This window comes from Trichechus manatus, unplaced genomic scaffold (assembly GCF_000243295.1).
Source record: "Trichechus manatus latirostris isolate Lorelei unplaced genomic scaffold, TriManLat1.0 scaffold00327, whole genome shotgun sequence".
Classification (NCBI taxonomy): Eukaryota; Metazoa; Chordata; class Mammalia; order Sirenia; family Trichechidae; genus Trichechus; species Trichechus manatus.
In genome coordinates, this window is record NW_004444263.1 from 76,682 (window position 1) to 94,225 (window position 17,544).

The window sequence follows — 17,544 nt, forward strand, 5'->3', positions numbered from 1 at the left end:
TCGATTGCTAAAAATAGGAGGGGAAGGAGGAGGAAAGGGCCAAATTATGTAACCTGGGTTGTCTGTTCTTGGGCAACCAGAGATCCACACACGAGCCCAGCTACACTGCTGGATTCCCAGCTGTCTGCCTCCTCAAACTTCTCAGTCCTGTCTATCTTCCAGGCCCTCTGCTATCAGGGCCCCAAATCTTGTCTCCCTCCATCCAGTTTCTCCACCCATCCAGGTTCTGCCCCCATCCCAAACCTGGCCTTTATCTTTGGGCAGCTCAGGCTTGCCCTTTGGTATAAACATCTTTTTCCAGAACCAGTGGTTGAAGACCTGAGGGGCAGAAGGAAAGGGTCTAAGATTCCCACAAGGAGTGGGGCAGCATCCTCACACTGTTCATACTCCTGTCCCACTCAGTTTCCTGGAAACTGGGCTAGAAAGTTGTAGACAGTATCAAACCCTGCTGCCATCCCCCAGGGCACAGGTGGGGACTCAGCAAAAAGAAAGGGCAGGACTGTAAGGAGACAGAGCATGGTATGCACGTGCTGGTGTGTCTACACTAGAAAATCAAATGAGAAACTTATTTTTCAGGTTTTGAGCCCAGGTCTACACAGGAGATTCCAGGAGTGGAAATGGAGGGTGGCGGAGGACAGGAAGGGAAAGCCTGTGGAAACATGGGAGTGTGGAGTGGGCATAAGACCCTCGGAGAAGACAGCCTGAAGTTGAGAAGGGGTTCAAGGCCTCCAAGAGACCAGGCAGATGTTCTTGGGCTGGAGGGGGAAGAGCTGGTGAGAAAGATCCTGTGAGAGGAAGCTGCTGTGATTCAGAGAAGAGACTTAGAGCTATGAGCAACCCAGGCGTCCGGTTCCTCTCACAGGCCAGAGATTTCGGAAGTGGCATGCAAAGAACCCAGGTTTGGAGTGGGGGCAGTTGGGGTTAGGATCCCTAAGTAAGGGGTTGAGAGGTAAGCAACAGAAAGCCATGGTCCATATTTACTACCCCACCCAGGATATTTTTCTCTGGTTTTAAGCACAACATTTCCCCCTCTGAAAGAGTTACATGAAATCAAAGCACAATAAGCCCTGATACCTGGGCCCCTAGACCTCCCTCTTTTCAACGTCCCTCCCTGTGTCTGGCCCCCAGCCCTGGTGGGGGTTCCCCTGAGATGAGGGTTGTTCACTTTCTCTGACCACATGGTTTCCGCTTCTCTGTCTCTTGTTTCCTAGGCTGATAAAAATACTGAGCCCTAGAGGCCCTTGGCTTCCTCTGACCTCCTGGGGCCAGGCAGCAGGCATCCTGTCCACCCCAGTGGGGGTAGGGAATTAGGCCCAGGGATCCCAAGGGGATGACTCAGTGCCTACCATGAAGCAGGGGTAGTGGAAGTGTGCATGTCTCTGCTCTCTGGAGCTGGAACCAGGAATCGAGTCTCCGTGGAGGATGAGCTGGGGTTCATTTAGAGAAAGAGGGTTGGGAAAGAGACTAAGAAGATTAAGCAAGAGTCCATTTGGGTCATAAAGCCTCACATTGGGTTTGGGGCAGGTTTGGGTTAAGTTAGAAAAAGGATCTGGGGGGGCCTCTGTATTCAGTGCAGTTCAGCTGAGCATCAAGTGGCCCAAAGTTAAATTCAGACCCCGCTTTCTTTAAGTTTGCAATCAGTAGGAGAGACAGATCCATGCCTAATTGTGATTCAATGCGTCAAGTGTTAAAGTAAGGTACAGTGGGTACAGAAAAGAATTCAATCTGAAGACGTGGGGAGGCTTCCAAGAGAGGGGATGGCATTTGAGCTGGCTCTGACGAATGGATAGGATTTCAATGCGTGGAGGTGGGTGGAAGGGCTCCATGGGTAAATGAGATGGCTTCAAGAGAAGGCAGGAAGTCAGAAAACAGGGAATGTCAGGAAAAGGTGAATGTCCTGAGGTAGATGAAGCACAGATGTGAGGGAACATGTGGTCAGAGAAAGGACCACAGAATGGCAAGGTAATGAATTTGAACTTTGTCCTGTGGGCGGTGCCTCTGGTGACACCTCTAAAGAGGGAGAATAGAAGAGTGCTGCAGGAGTACAGACAAGGAGTAGGAAGAAAACTCATTTTTTGAACACCTACAAACAGATACAGTGCTGCAGATGCTCACTAATCTATGCCAAGAAATTTGGAAGACAGTTATCTGGCCAACCGACTGGAAGAGATCCATATCCATGCCCATTCCAAATGAACAAAACAAGGGGATACCGCATGGTTTAAAATCAGGAAAGGTGTGCATCAGGATTGTATCCTTTCACCATACTTATTCAATCTGTATGCTGAGCAAATAATCCAAGAAGCTGGAATATATGAGGAAGAACAGGGCATCAGGATTGGAGGAAGACTCATTAACAGCCTGCGATATGCAGATAACTTTGCTTGCTGAAATTGAAGAGTACTTGAAGTACTTACTGATGAAGATCAAAAACTACAGCCTTCGTATGGATTACACATCAATATAAAGAAAACAAAAATCCTCACACTGGACCAATAAGCAACATCATGATAAACGGAGAAAAGATTGAAGCTGTCAAGGCTTTCGTTTTACTTGGATCCGCAATCAATGCTCATGGAAGAAGCAGTCAAGAAATCAAATGACAAATTGCACTGTGCAAATTGGCTGCAAAAGACCTCTTTAAAATGTCAAAAAGCAAAGATGTCACTTTGAGGACTAAGGTGCACCTGGCCCAAACCATGGTATTTTCAATTGTCTCATATGCATGTGAAAGCTAAACAATGAATAAGGAAGACCGAAGAAGAATTGATGCCTTTGAATTATGGTGTTGGTGAAGAATACTGAATATACCATGGACTGCCAGAAGAAGGAACAAATCTGTTTCAGAAGAAGTACAGCCAGAATGCTCCTTAGAAACAAGGATGGCGAGACATTGTCTCACGTACTTTGAACATGTTATCAGGAGGGACCAGTCCCTGGAGAAGGACATCATGCTTGGTAAAGTAGAGGGTCAGCCAAAGAGAGGAAGACCTTCAACAAGATGGATTGACACAGTGGCTGCAGTGATGGGCTCAAGCATAGCAACAGTTGTGAGGATGGCACAGGACCAGGCAGTGTCTCGTTCTGTTGTACAGGGTCACTGTGAATTGGAACTGACTCGACAGTACCTAACAGCAACACTGTGTTAACCATGGCAAGCACTTTTCCTAACATCTAATCCTATCCACAACTGTCCAAAAGGTGAGTGGTGGATCCCCATTATACAGATGAGGGAACCAAGAGTCATAAAAGTACTGTAACTTGCTTAAGGCCACACAGCTAAAATGTAGTGGAATTAGCATTAAACTCATCTGAATCCAAAACTCATGTACTTTCTACTTCAGTCCAATAACTCCAAATGACATTAAAGGAGGGAACAGATTTTATAAACTTTGAGGAGATAAATCATTAGGATGTAACAACTGATTGGATGGTTGGACTAGGGGAAGAAGAGTTTTAGAGGACTCCAAGTTTTGAGCCTGGGAGATTGGAAAAATGCTGATGCCCTAAACCAAGAAAAGAGGAGTGGGGCTGAGAGGAAAAATAAGGAGTTCAATCAGTTTTTATTAAGCACTGGAGCAGGTCACCATACTAGGCAATGGTGTAAATGAAATAGACAAGTCACTACCCTCATAGAGCTTCCAGTCTAGTGAGACTCTTCTGTATAAGTAACAACGCACGTAATAGGAAGTCCACCTGCTTAGAATAATAAGGCAAGGCATTAAGTGGTCGAAGAAGGCCTGCTGACTTTGAGGTGCCAGCTTGACACTTAGAGTTTTCCAGTAAGGAGGACTGGAGCTCGAGAGAGAAGTTTGGACTGGAGAAAGAGATTTGGACATCATTCCCTTCACAGTGGAGATTGAGCTTCTGAGTGAACAAGAACACCCAGTGAAGTGAGTAAAAGAGCTCTGAGGATTGACAAAAGGAGAGGAACCAATAAAGGAGAGAGGTAAAGAGAGCAGTCAGAGAAGTAGGGCAAAGGAAAGGGTGTACCAAGCAGAGACTGAGCAGCCATGTCTTAATAGGTGAGGGTTAAGAAGATCCTTTTGGTTCAAGAACTAGATGATTACGAATTTTGAGAAAGCAGTTTCCATTTAATAGAAGGGCAGAAATAACTACATAAATTGAGGAATGAGTGGGAGGTGAGGCAAGGGAGGTGGTGGGTACAAAGTCATAGAATGGCGAATACGGAATATACCTAAGAATCATCCCCAGTTCAACCCACGAATTTTACAGATGAGGACAATTATACCAGTTCCTGAAAAAGTGGTTACTCAAGGGAACTAGTCTCTTGAGACATCACACGGAAAAGGAAGGTAAGAGAAGGAATGGACATCTGAGGGAGGAAGACAGTCCAGAGAAGGATTTTTTGTTTATTTTTAAGAAATTAAATTGAATAAGTTTGTAAAATAAGTGAGAAAGATAATGAAAATATAAGAAAGAAGATAGAAAAGAATATAGTAGAGACAGGACATAGGATAAAGAGTGTAGATAAAAGGATCAGCCTTGGAAAGGAGAAAGAATTCTTCCCTGAGTCAAGAGGAAAGGAAAAATGTAGACATAGAAGTGAAGGGGAAAATAGAAAGTAAGGAAATCCACCTTGTATGACCCTGAGTTCAATAAAATAGATGACAGCATTACCAACTGAAAGTAAGGAGGTCGGGTGAAGAAAATAAGAGGAATGGAGATTTAGAACATTACCTGCTGGAGTATAACAGGTAGTCAATGAAGAATGATTAAAAGACTTGTCAAGAAACACTGAGGGCTCTCTGAGGTTAGATGGCAAGTGTTATGGATTGAGTTATGTCCCCCTAAAATGTGTTGTAAATCCTAACCTCTGTGCCTGTGGTTATTATGATCCCATTTGGGAATGGATTGTTTTTGTTGTGTTATTGAGACAGGATTAGTATCGGGTGTGTCTTGAGTCAATGTCTTTTGAGATATAAAAGAGATTAAACAAGCAAGTGAGTGAGCAGAGATGGGATAAGATAAATGCCAAGACACATGGAGATCTCCAAGGAAGCAGGAAGCAGAAGCCGAAGAAACAAGGACCTTGCTCCAGAGCCAACAGAGAGAAATAGCCTTCCCCTAGAGCCTGCACCTTGAATTTGGAGTTCCAGCCTCCTAAACTGTGAGAAAATAAATTTCTGTTTGTTAAAGCCACCTACGTGCGGTATTTTTCTTGTAGCAGCACTAGATAACTAAGACAGCAAGGTTTAGTAGTAGGCCTGTTGTGGTGAAATGACTCTCCTGCAATGCTTGTCAACCTAGGAGAAAGACCCAAGAATATGAGACTGTTGCTTTTACCCAAATCAGGAGTTTGTCAAGGGCTTCTTGCTAGAACATCAGGTAAAGCAAAAGATTCTAAAGTGCTAGTGAAAGTGTAGTTGAAATTGTTGACCATGCAATACAAGTTAAACTAAATAAACGGAAAACAAGGAAAGAAGAAGCTGGAAGTCTTGGTGAGAACCAAGAACAGATTTAGTGGGAGGGAGAGAGTACGAGATTTGAAAAGTGAGTGGTTGTAATTGGAGAGAAAACAGAGTGCAAGATCTTGAACGAAGCAATGCTGCGGTTCAAGGTACCACCTTGCTCATGAGTGGCTAAAGTGGAGCAGAGAAAGAGGCTGTGAGACTGTTGGAGTAGAAAAAGCTGAAGAATTGAAAGGCCAAGATGTAAGATTCATCTGATCTGTGTGATTTTTAAGTCACTAAAGACGGTGGCAGGGGATGAGGTATGGAGAAAAACTGAGCCAGATACACAAGTTATGAAGAGTAAGATGGAGAAGAAATTGGTGGAGATTATACTGTGAAGATAGGAAGAGCATGGCAAATGCAGAAGGCACAGGCTTCGAGGGAGGAGGTGGTTATCAACGGTTCAGGGATAGAAAAAGAATAATGACCTCTCTTCTGCTCCCACCCCTTACCTCAATTGACACGGTGGAAGAAAGAGCAGCCTTCAGCAAAGGCAGAAGTAACATTGTTATGGGAAAGCCAGGTTTCAGACAAAGTGCCCAGAGGAAGACACTTTCAAGAATGAAATGGAAGATTCAAATATATGAGGAGTTCCACAGAATATTGTGGAATAGATTGGTAGAAGGGTCCTTGTAGGGTACAGAATTGAATCTGGGGAGGTCAAATCCCAGTGAAAGTTCAAGAGAAGACAAAGTCTTGCTTTGGAGAGCAGGAGGTTGGTGCTTCTGGAATTTAGAATGGAAGATACATTGCATTTATTGTGGAGGAAAACATAAAAACCTTGAAGGGGTCTTAGGAGGATACACAAAATAAGGTATCTTTTCCAGTCCGTGATGCCATCTTCATGCTAACAACTCCCAATTTTGTCTCTCTAGCTCTGACCTTGCTTCTGAAATCCAGATTCATATTCAACTGCCAAATGACATCTCCACTTGGATTTCTGTCTAATAGATTTAGACTTACATCCAAAATAAAACTTTTTGTGCTCCCACCCCATCAGAATCCTGCTTTTCCCCCATTCTCCCCATCTCACCCCTGCCCATCCAGTCCATCATCAATCCTGGTCAGTTCTACCCCTGAATGCATCCCAAATTTGTCTACTACTCTCCATCTCCATGGCTGCCACCATCTTCTCTCCAGGATTACTGCAATTGCCTCCTAACTGATGTTTCTGCTTTCATTTTTGCCCACTACAATCCAGTCTAAACACAGGAGCCACAGTGATCATTTAAAAACATAAGTCCAATCTTCTGTTCTCTTCTCTCTGTCCTTCTACCCTCCCTCATTCCCTCTCCTTCTTCCTGTCTCTTACACACACACTCACATTCTCCAAAGGCTTCCTGTGTTTGAGTAAAATCCAGATGATTTATCCCTCCTTGCAGGCCCTGCATGATCTTGCCCATGCCTTCTCTCTGACCTCATCTCCCATCCCTCTTCTACTCTCTCTACACTGGCCTTTTATCTGTTCCTCAACACCCCCAGCTTGTTTCCACCTCATAGCCTTTGCAGTAGCTATTCCCATTGCCTTTGGGATACAAAGAACTCAATTTGGCCCTTGTCTTTTGTTCCAGCATGTAAAAAATGACCAATCCCTTTGGTGGGCCACAATTACCCTATCACACCGTCCTGCCCAATCACGGGTGGGAGTTACAATACCATGGCTAGAAAGGCCACACAAAAGCAATCCATCAAACCGCAGGCCACCCCCTGGCTTTTCTAGCCATGGTTCTTTCATGTTTGGAGGATAACTTCTCTCTCCCAGTCATTTTACCAGTCCAAAACAGTCATTAACAATTAGTCCCTCAATAGGGCAAAGAGTCCACAGGGTAAGGTTACTCAAGTACCAGGCATTTAGGTCTGCTGCAGGTGTTCTTCTGATCTGGTCAGGTTCTCCAAAAGTCATCTCAGCTTCACCCTTTCTAGTATCTGATAAAATTTAACTGCGAGAAGATTATATACCCTTGCTCTGAGCCTCAGGAGGTATCAGCATAGCAAAACCTTTAAGGGACTTTAGGGTTTGGCCACCCTACTCCAGTCCAGTAGTGCCTCCACCTTAGTCCACTTTTTCACACTTAAACAGCTTCTACAATTGCAGTTTTTACAATCACAATTAACCCTATTAACAATCAACACTCACAACTGAATCATATAATTCTATTAGCATCTTCCCCCACCCTCTGTTCCCCAGATCCATCGGGAAAAGAGGAATCTATTCAGTGGGGATCCTCCCTGATTAATGTAAGCACACTCACGAAAGTGTGTAAGCCAGCCACTTCATGCCTTTATTTCCCCCCATTTTAGATAGCCAATGTTTAAATTGCCCATCCCTATCAAACCAGTACTCTGAGAAGACAAGCATGTTCTTTGGTCTTGAAGAATCTTCTGTTCTGGTGAAACTGTGAACATCTGCATCCATAAGCAAAGTCCAATCAAGAGCAAGCCATCAAATTGCAGCAATCTATACCAGCTCACAGAGTCAAACATCTTTCTTCTCATTCAGTCAGGTTCTGGTCAGCTCATTCCTAGCTATCCAAGCTAGATCACAATGGGTTGCAGCCTTAGGCTCGAGAGTACACGTGCCTCCCAGCACTTCAGACAGCTCCTTCACGCTCTTATCCCTAGCCCCCTTGGGCTAGGTCAACGGGTTCTACCTGTAAACTTCAGAAGTCCACACAACTCCCTTTACTTCTGACCAGCCAGCCCTTCCTCTCTCTCTCATCCCTAGCCCCCATGGGCTAGGTCAATGGGTGCCAATGAAACATGTCCAAACTCAGCCCATCTCTTCACTGCTGAACTTCCTCCACTTCCACTCATTGAGTGGACCCAAGTGGTTACCACAAGCTAGCAGACCAAACTGTTTACTCACCAGCTTCCTTTAACTTCCAGTCTGGAAGAGTTTTCCTTCCAATGGCACTACTTCCTGCCTCGATGCATCCAACAGCAAACTAGAAATTCAAAAAGGAAAGCAGTCACTTTTTTTTTCCTGCAGGTCCTTCCTTCAAATGCAAATCTGCCTTTCTCTCAGAAGTTCTAGGTCCTTCTGCATATCTTTTCAAATGCAAAATCTGGGTGGAGCTCAGGTTTTCCACCTAAGCCCCCAGTCTATACACAGGCCTACCAAATTCAAACAGCCTGTGTTTTCCTTGAGCAAATCCTAGTTCCCTTTTAGCATATCCAATCAAGTATTGGCTGAAGGCGGAGTTACACACACTTTGTAATATATAGTATGCAATATTCATTTCTACCATAACTTTAGGTCTGCTTTACAACAGTAGGTAGGAGAAACATTCACTATCCATAGTACATTCAATTAAACACATAATCCTAAACACATAACCCTTTCTAAAACATTTCAGTTTCATCTTTTCTCCACACCTTAACTAACTTCCCACTTATATGCATACGGGTTGGACCTCTGGCTGGGTGGAACAAGAAGACCCTGGCCCCCTATAATCCCATTTAACGGGCTTGGCTTTTGTCTCAGGCCTTTCCAGATGCAGCAGAACATTCCTTTCAGCCATTACAGGTAACAACAACCAAAGTAACTATCTAAGAATCAAAAGTTTCACTTCCCAAGCCCCTTCATTCTTTCTCTTACAAAGTTCCATGCTTTCATGCATCTGGAGCCATTGCAAAGAATCTTGATTCTGATGCCAACCACAAAAATGGCGTGGAGGCAGTGTCTGACCTCCTCTAACTTCACAAGGGAGAAGGAGAATCAAGATCGACAACCCAGGGCTGATTCCCATAAGGTGGAGGTCAGACATGCCCCCTTTCTCTGCCACTTTTACCAATTCTGACACCAGCCGTCCTCCCCACAGCACTCTCTACTTCTCTGCTGGGTTCAATAATTCATTGCTCATGGCCACACAGAACTCACAGACAATACCCAAGATTATGGGGTTTATTAGGGAAGTAATAGTTACAATTCAGGCTCAGGAACACTCAGGATACAGTTCTTCCATCAGAACAGCCTCTTCCCAGCCATGCTTGTGGGCACACCTCTCCCTGACCCTCAACCTCTGCCCAAAGGCACTCATCTTTCTCACTCCATGGGCCAGGAGGCCCACAATGCTGTCTCCTGCCACCAGGTCTCTGCCGCCGGGTCTCACTGTATTCAGTGTTACAGCTCACTCTCTCTCTTGGTCTCCTGGTTCCAGGAGCTTCTCAGCCCAAGGATCCCAGGTCCAAAGGATGCACTCTCTGCTCCTGGCTGGTTTTCCTTGGTGGTAATGGAATGTTCTCCTTCCTGCCTCTAGGGTGGTTCATTTCAAGCCCATCAGGATGGCAAAACTGACCAGTCCCTTTGGTGGGCCACAATTACCCTATCACACAGTCCTGCACAATCACTTGAGTGGGAGTTACAAGACCATGGCTAGAAAGGCTACAGAAGAGCTATCTATCACACCACACTGCAATATACCCATTGCCATGGAGTCAATCCGACTCATAGTGACCCTATGGCACAGAGTAGAACTGCTGTAAATCTTTATGGAAGCCGACTGCCACAACCTTGTCCCATGGAGCGGCTGGAGGGTTCCTTTTTGTTAGCAAGTGCTTAAACACCGCACCACCAGGGCTCCTTACCTGCAATATAGCTATTGGAATTCCCCAACAATGGAGGTGCCTTTATTATGTGAAACCTCTGTACAGCACCTGAGAATGTGTGCAAATGAGTGAGGCCACAATGACCCCATTTGGCAACTAAACTTATGAAGGGAGGGGGGCATGATTTTAATCATGCATATTCAGTGAGTCAATCAATCACAACTATGCAATAAGACCCCAATCATGACTATGCAATGAAACCAATAAAAGGCTTTGAATACAGTTCTGGGGCTTCTGGATTCGGGAGAGCATGTGCTTTTGGAAGGGTGCCACGTCCCTGGGGACAATGGAAGCCTCGTGGCAGGGTCCTTCTAGATCTCACCTCAAGTCTCTTCATTTATATCCTTTCTGGTTATAATAAATGGGTAACTGTCTTAGTCATCTAGTACTGCTATAACAGATATACCACAAGTAGGTGTCTTCAACAAACAGAACTTTATTCTCTCACAGTCTAGTAGGCTAGGAGTCCAAATTCAGGACATCAGCTCCAAGGGAAGACTTTCTCTCCCTGTCAGCTCTGGAGTAAGGTGCTTGTCATCAATCTTCCCCTGGACGAGAAGCTTCTCAGCGCAGGTACCCCGGGTCCAAAGGACACACTATGCTCCTGGGCTTCTTTCTTGGTGGTGTGAGGTCCACATGTCTCTCTGCTCACTTCTCAAAAGAAATTGGCTTAAGACACAACCTAATCTTGTAGATTGAGTCCTGTCTCATTAACATAACTGCCTCTAATCCTGCCTCATTGTCATGGATTGAATTCTGTCCCCCCAAAAATGTGTGTATCAATTTGGCTAGGCCATGATTTCTGGTACTGTGTGATTTTCCTGTATGTTGTAAACCTGCCTCTATGATGTTAATGAGGGAGGATGGGTGGCAGTTGTGTTAGTAAGGCAGGACCTGATCTACAAGACTGGATTGTGTCCTGAGGCAATCTCTTGAGATATAAAAGACAGAGGTGAGCAGTGAGACAGGGGGACCTCATACCATCAAGAAAGCAGTGCCAGGAGCAGGTCACGTCCTTTGGACCTGGGTCCCTGCATAAAGAAGCTCCTAGTCCGGGAGAACATTGATGAGAAGGCCAACAGAAAGAGAAAGACTCCCCCTGGAGCTGACACCCAGAATTTGGACTTTTAGCCTACTTTGACTATGAGGAAATAAACTTCTCTTCATTAAAACCATCCACTTGTGGTATTTCTGTTGTAGCAGCACTAGATAACTAAGACACTCATCAACATCACAGAGGTAGGATTTAGGACACATAAGATAATCACATCAGATGACAAAATGGTGAACAATCACACGATACTGGGAATCATGGCCTAGCCAAGCTGACACATATTTTTTGAGGACACAATTAAATCCATGACACTAAGTATAGATGGAGCCCTAGTGGCAGCAGTGGTTAAGAGCTTGGCTGCTAACCAAGAGGTCGGCAGTTCAAATCCATCAGTCGCTCCTTGGAAACCCTATGGGCCAGTTCTATTTTGTCCATAGGGTCACTGTGAGTCAGAATCGACTCAACAGATACAGGTAAATATAGATACAGAGTCCCTGGTGGCACAAATGGTTAAGTGCTGGACTACTAACCGGAAGATTGGCAGTTCAAACCCACCCAGAGGCACTTTGTAAGTAAGGCCTGGCCATCTGCTTCTGAAAGGTCACAGTCTTGAAAACCCTATGGGAGTGAGGTTCTACTCTGCACACTTGGGGTCTCCATAAGTCAGAATCAACGTGATGGCAACTAACAACAAGTATAGGTAGGTATAGATAACCCATTGCTGTCAAGTCGATTCTGACTCATAGCAATACTATAGGATAGAGTAGAATTGCCACATAGGGTTTCCAAGGCTGTAAATCTTTATGGAAGCAGACTGCCACATCTTTCTCCCGCGGAGCAACTGGGGGGTTCAAACCACTGAACTTTCGGTTAGCAGCCAAGCACTTTAACCACTGCACCACCAGTGCTCCTTCAGGTATAGATAGTCTCTGTGAATTCTGTGAGCTCTTAGAGAAAATTAATTACCCCACAGGGAGCAATGAGAGCCAGCAGGGGTTGGTATCTGAGTCCTTCTAATTTGTGAACTCTAACTTACCTTGGGGTGGCTAATTCAGAGGAGGGCTGTACAGGCAGTTGATCGGAAGGATGGAGTCCTTTTAACTTGTAAAGTCTGACTTAACTCTGGGTTGGGGTCAGAGAGAGAAAGTGCCACATAGGTGACTGGCGATGAGGAAAGAAATGCGGGAAGGTGAGGACTGGATCCATTTTTAGGTGGGAATTGAATTCATACTGATCCTTACAATGCAGTTAGCAAGAAAGGTGGGATTTCCCCACTGTGTCCTTTATTAGTGCAGTTGGCGATAAGGATGGGATTCCTTGGAATGTCCCTAATTCACAGAGACAGGAGGTTTTGGAAGAGACAGGATGAATGCGTGGGGAATGAGAAATGTTTGATTGATGGATGGTTACTTTGGTTGTGGTTATCTGTAATGACTAAAATGAAAACAAGAGATGAGTGAGCCAAGCTTAGATCCTAACAGTCCAGATTGGAGCCCATAGCTGAGACACCACTACCGAAGGAGTGTGTTGGGGAGAATCCTCAGGAAGGGCTGAGTTTAGATTCTGGCTGAGAGGCACATCCACCAGTCTACAAGCTCCTTCCAAAGGGAGAAGTTATGCTGAAGGAGCAAATAATGAAGCTAGATTGATAAGAAAATAGTAAGAGAAGACAGAAGAGAGAGTCAAGGAACTCTTTCCAGCTGGGTGGAAATTTTTGAATGATTATTAAGGAATGGGATGAATAAAGCAGACACTGATGGAGTTAGAATGGAGGTTCTAATGCAGAACTACCGGAGATTGGGTGGGCCAATGGAAACTCCTGCTCGTTTTTCAATATTAAAAAGGCCTAAAGAAGTTCGTTGTATTTACCCTAGTTGGGAGGAATTTAAAAAGCCAGAAGGCAGAGATAAGGATGAGAGACCTCACCTGGAGCCTTTGAAGGCAAGGGCCCAGCAGGTCAACCAAAGTGGTTAACAAGGGGCCAAGGTCTAGTTACGGACCTGAGGCCATATGCATATGAATGAGTGAAATGATCCCAACCCAAACCAACTGACCTAGAGTCATTCTGACTCATAGCAACGCTATAGGATAGAGTAGAACTGCCCATAGGGTTTCCAAGACCATAAATCTTTAAGGGAGCCAACTGCCGCATTTTTTCCTGCAGAGTGACTGGTGGGTTCGAACTACTAACCTTCTGGTTAGCAATTGAGAGCTTTAACCACTGTGCCACCAGGGCTCCTTGTAAAATGATCGGGGGTAAGAAAAAGAGAGGTTTGGATAAACACTAAAATATTTTAAAAGATTTTTGTGAAGTGATTATGTTTATCTGAATGTATTATGAAAAGGATATTGTATCTAACTGGGTAATGGTCAGAAGGTGTATAAATCCACCTTAGGCCAGCTTTGATTGGACACACTAAAAGGGGGACTAAGATATCTGGCTTAGTCCTGTGTGGAGAGTAGATCGGAGTTTATGCCGAAAACCTGTGATCCCCACCTAGCTACGAAGGCTGAGCTCTTGAGATCAGGAGATAGACTGACTGAAAACACTCAGCTCTGTGGACTGAGTGCTGTTTACCAGCATGTTTGGTTTCTTTGTTTTATTGTGTGTGTGTGTGTGTTTTTTTTTTTTCCTGCTTATGGTCGGCAGCCAACGGCCTGGCTATGGAGTCAGGTAAAAGGGCAATGAAAACTTGGCCTATTGAAGGGATGCCCTGTGGGGCACAGCCCTATGGAAATCTGAGGGGTACATTGAACTAGGACATGTTAGTGCCCATCAGAAGAACCCCTTTCCAGGCTGGAAGTTGATTGGAGCTGATAAGTAGATATCCTGGTATGTTCACTTGAGATGATCACATGGGCTATCTTTCAGGAACCAAAGACAAAGGCCAAATTGAGTTTTTTGTATCACACTTGACCCCCTGGCCTTTGGCTATGGTATGTGTGTATTTGTTTATATATTTAACCATGAATATTTCAGCATTTAACAGTGCTGATATTATACCATAACCTGAAAAATACGAATCAAAAGATACTGGCATAATATTAGACTCCCAATCAGTTATTAACTGTTAGTCCAATCCATAGTCATATCGTACTGCAAAAAACTCCTTCCAGGTCAAGATCTGCTTCAGGCCTCCGTCTCATCTCCTCAGTTTCCACAGGCTCCAAAAGCAGGCATCATCTTGGCTTTGCCGTTTCGGGCATCTGTTGAAATCAAGCTAGGAGATAATATTACTCCCTTGCTCTAAGCCTCTCTTGAGATATTAACATAATATTGGATTTCCTCTGCTGTATAACCCATAAAGGATATCAGGTTTGGCCACTGTACTGGTCTAGTCCAGTATATGCTTCCCCCTCAGTCCACTCATTTACAGTTTAATCATTCCCACTTCCATTATGCCCAACTGCAACCTTGGTTCTAGAACCACTACATCAGGTAGGAAAAACAAGAAAGTTAGTTGAGGTGATGTGGGGAAAGACTGTATAATATCAGCATCCTCCCCCACCACCTCTTTTACAGATCCACTAGAAAAGCAAAGGAATTTATCTACTGGGGATCGTTCCTTGTCCCCCTCATTTTGAGTGTGAGCACACACTCATGAAGACGAGTAAGTCAGCCTTTTATTCCTGTATTTCCCATTGTTTAACACAACCAATGTTTGAATTGTCTATTATTACTCTGAGGATAAAAGCATGCCCCTTAGTCTGGAGAAAATATGCAGGAGCTTCTGTTCTGGCTCTCTTGTAGAACTCTGAGTACCCGCATCCACCACGGCATAAACAAAGAACAAAACAAAACAAAACCCACTGCTGTTGAGTCAATTCTGACTCATAGTGACCCTACAGGGCAGAGCAGAACTGAGTTTCTAAGGAACACCTGGTGGATTCAAACTGCAGACCTTTTGGTTAGCAGCTGTTGCTCTTAACCACTACACCAGCAGGGTTTCCATAAAGTCTAATCCAAAGTAAGTGTAGCCTCCCAGGGCAACCAGCATCAATCTGACTTGCCAGCTATGCACAGGGTCTACCTGCACCCCCTCCCCAAGATCTTACCCCATAGCCATTTGCAGTCTCCTGTTGGCATTGTTGTTGTTGTTAGGTGCCACTGAGTCGATTCTGACTCATAGCAACCCTATGTACAACAGAACGAAACACTTCCCAGTCCATTATTCGTAAGGTTCTCACTAGCCAATTTTTTCGGAAGTAGACTGCCAGGTCCTTTTTCCTAGTCTTAGTCTGGAAGCTCCACTGAAACATGTTCACCATGCATGGCCCTGCTGGTATTTGAAATACTAGTGGCATAGCTTCCAGCATCCCAGCAACACACAAACCACCACAGCACAACAAACTGACAGGTGCATGGTGACATACAGCAAAGTAGCAGGATAAAAGATTAACATACAAAAATCAGTTGAATTTTTCTACACCAACAAAGAGAACTTTGAAAAGGAAATCAGCAAATCAATACTATTTACAATAGCCCCCAAGAAGATAAAATACTTAGGAATAAATCTAACCAGAGACGTAAAAGATCTATACTATGAAAACTGCAAAACACTACTGCAAGAAACCAAAAGAGACCTACATTAAGTGGAAAAACATACCATGCTCATGGATAGGAAGATTCAACATTGTGAAAATGTCAATTCTACCCAAAGCGATCTACAGATACAATCCAATCCCGATCCAAATTCCAGCAGCATTCTTTAACGAGATGGAGAAACAAATCATCAACTTTATATGGAAAGGGAAGAGGTCCTGGATAAGTAAAGCATTATTGAAGAAGAAGAACAAAGTGGGGGGACCTCACACTACCTGATCTTAGAAACTACTATACAGCCACAGTAATCAAAACAGCCTGGTACTGGTACAACAACAGACACATAGACCAATGGAACAGAATTGAGAACCCAGAGGTAAATCCATCCATCTATGAGCAGCTTATATTTGACAAAGGGTCAAAGTGTGTTAAATGGGGGAAAAGACAGTCTCTTCAACAAATGGTGCTGGGATAATTGGATGTCCATCAGTAAAAAAAATGAAACAGGACCCATACCTCACACCATACACAAAAACTAACTCAAAATGGATCAACTATCTAAATACAAAATCTTAAACGATAAAGATTATGGAAGAAAAAGTAGGGACAATGCTAGGAGCCCTAATATATGGCACAAATTTATATAAATCATAACTAACAATAAACAAACACCAGAAGAAAAACTAGATAACTGGGAGCTCCTAAAAATTAAACCCTTATGCTCATCAAAAGACTTCACCAAAAGAGTTAAAAGAGAATCTACAGACTGGGAAAAAAAATTTGGCTATGACATATCCAACAACAGTCTAATCTCTAAAATCTACAAAATACTTCAACACCTCAACAACAAAAAGACAAATAATCCAACTAAAAATGGGCAAAGGACATGAATAGACACTTCACCAAAGAAGACATTCCGGCAGCTAACAGACACAGGAGGTTTTGCTACTGATCACTAGCTATTAGAGAAATGCAAATCAAAACTACAGTGAAATACCATCTCACCCCAACAATACTGGCACTAATTAAAAAACAACAACATAACAAATGTTGGAGAGGTTGCAGGGAGACTGAAACTCTTACGCACTGGTGGGAATGTAAAATGGTACAACCACTATGGAAAATGATATGATGCCTCCTTAAAAAACTAGAAATAGAAATACCATACAATCCAGCAATCCACTCCTAGGAATATACCCTAGAGAAATAAGAGTCATCATACGAATAGACATATACATACCCATGTTCACTGCAGCACTATTCACAATAAAAAAAGATGGAAACAACCTAAGTGCCCATCAACAGACTGAATGGATAAACAAATTACGGCACATACATGCAATGGAATACTACACAATGATAAAGAACAATGATGAATTCTGGAAATATCTCACAACATGGATGAATCTGGGGGGCATTATGCTGAGTGAAATAAGTCAGTCATAAAAGGACAAATATTGTTTGAGACCACTATTATAAGAACTCAGGAAAAGGTTTACACACACACACAAAAAAATTCCTTAATGGTTATGAGAGTAGGGAGGGAAAGGGAGGGGAAACCACAACTAGATAGTAGACAAGTGTCAACTTTGGTGAAGGGAAAGACAACACACAATATAGGGGAAGTCAGCATAGCTTGACCAAAACAAAGGCATAGAAGTTTCCTAGACACATCCGAACACCTTGAGGGACAGAGATGCTGGGGCTGGGGGCTGGGGACCATAGTCTTGGGGGACATCTAGGTCAATTGGCATAGCATAGTTCATAAAGAACATATTCCACATCCCACTTTGGTGAGTAGTATCAGGGGTCTTAAAAGCTTCCAAGCAGCCATCTAAGACATATCTATTGGTCCCATCCTGTCA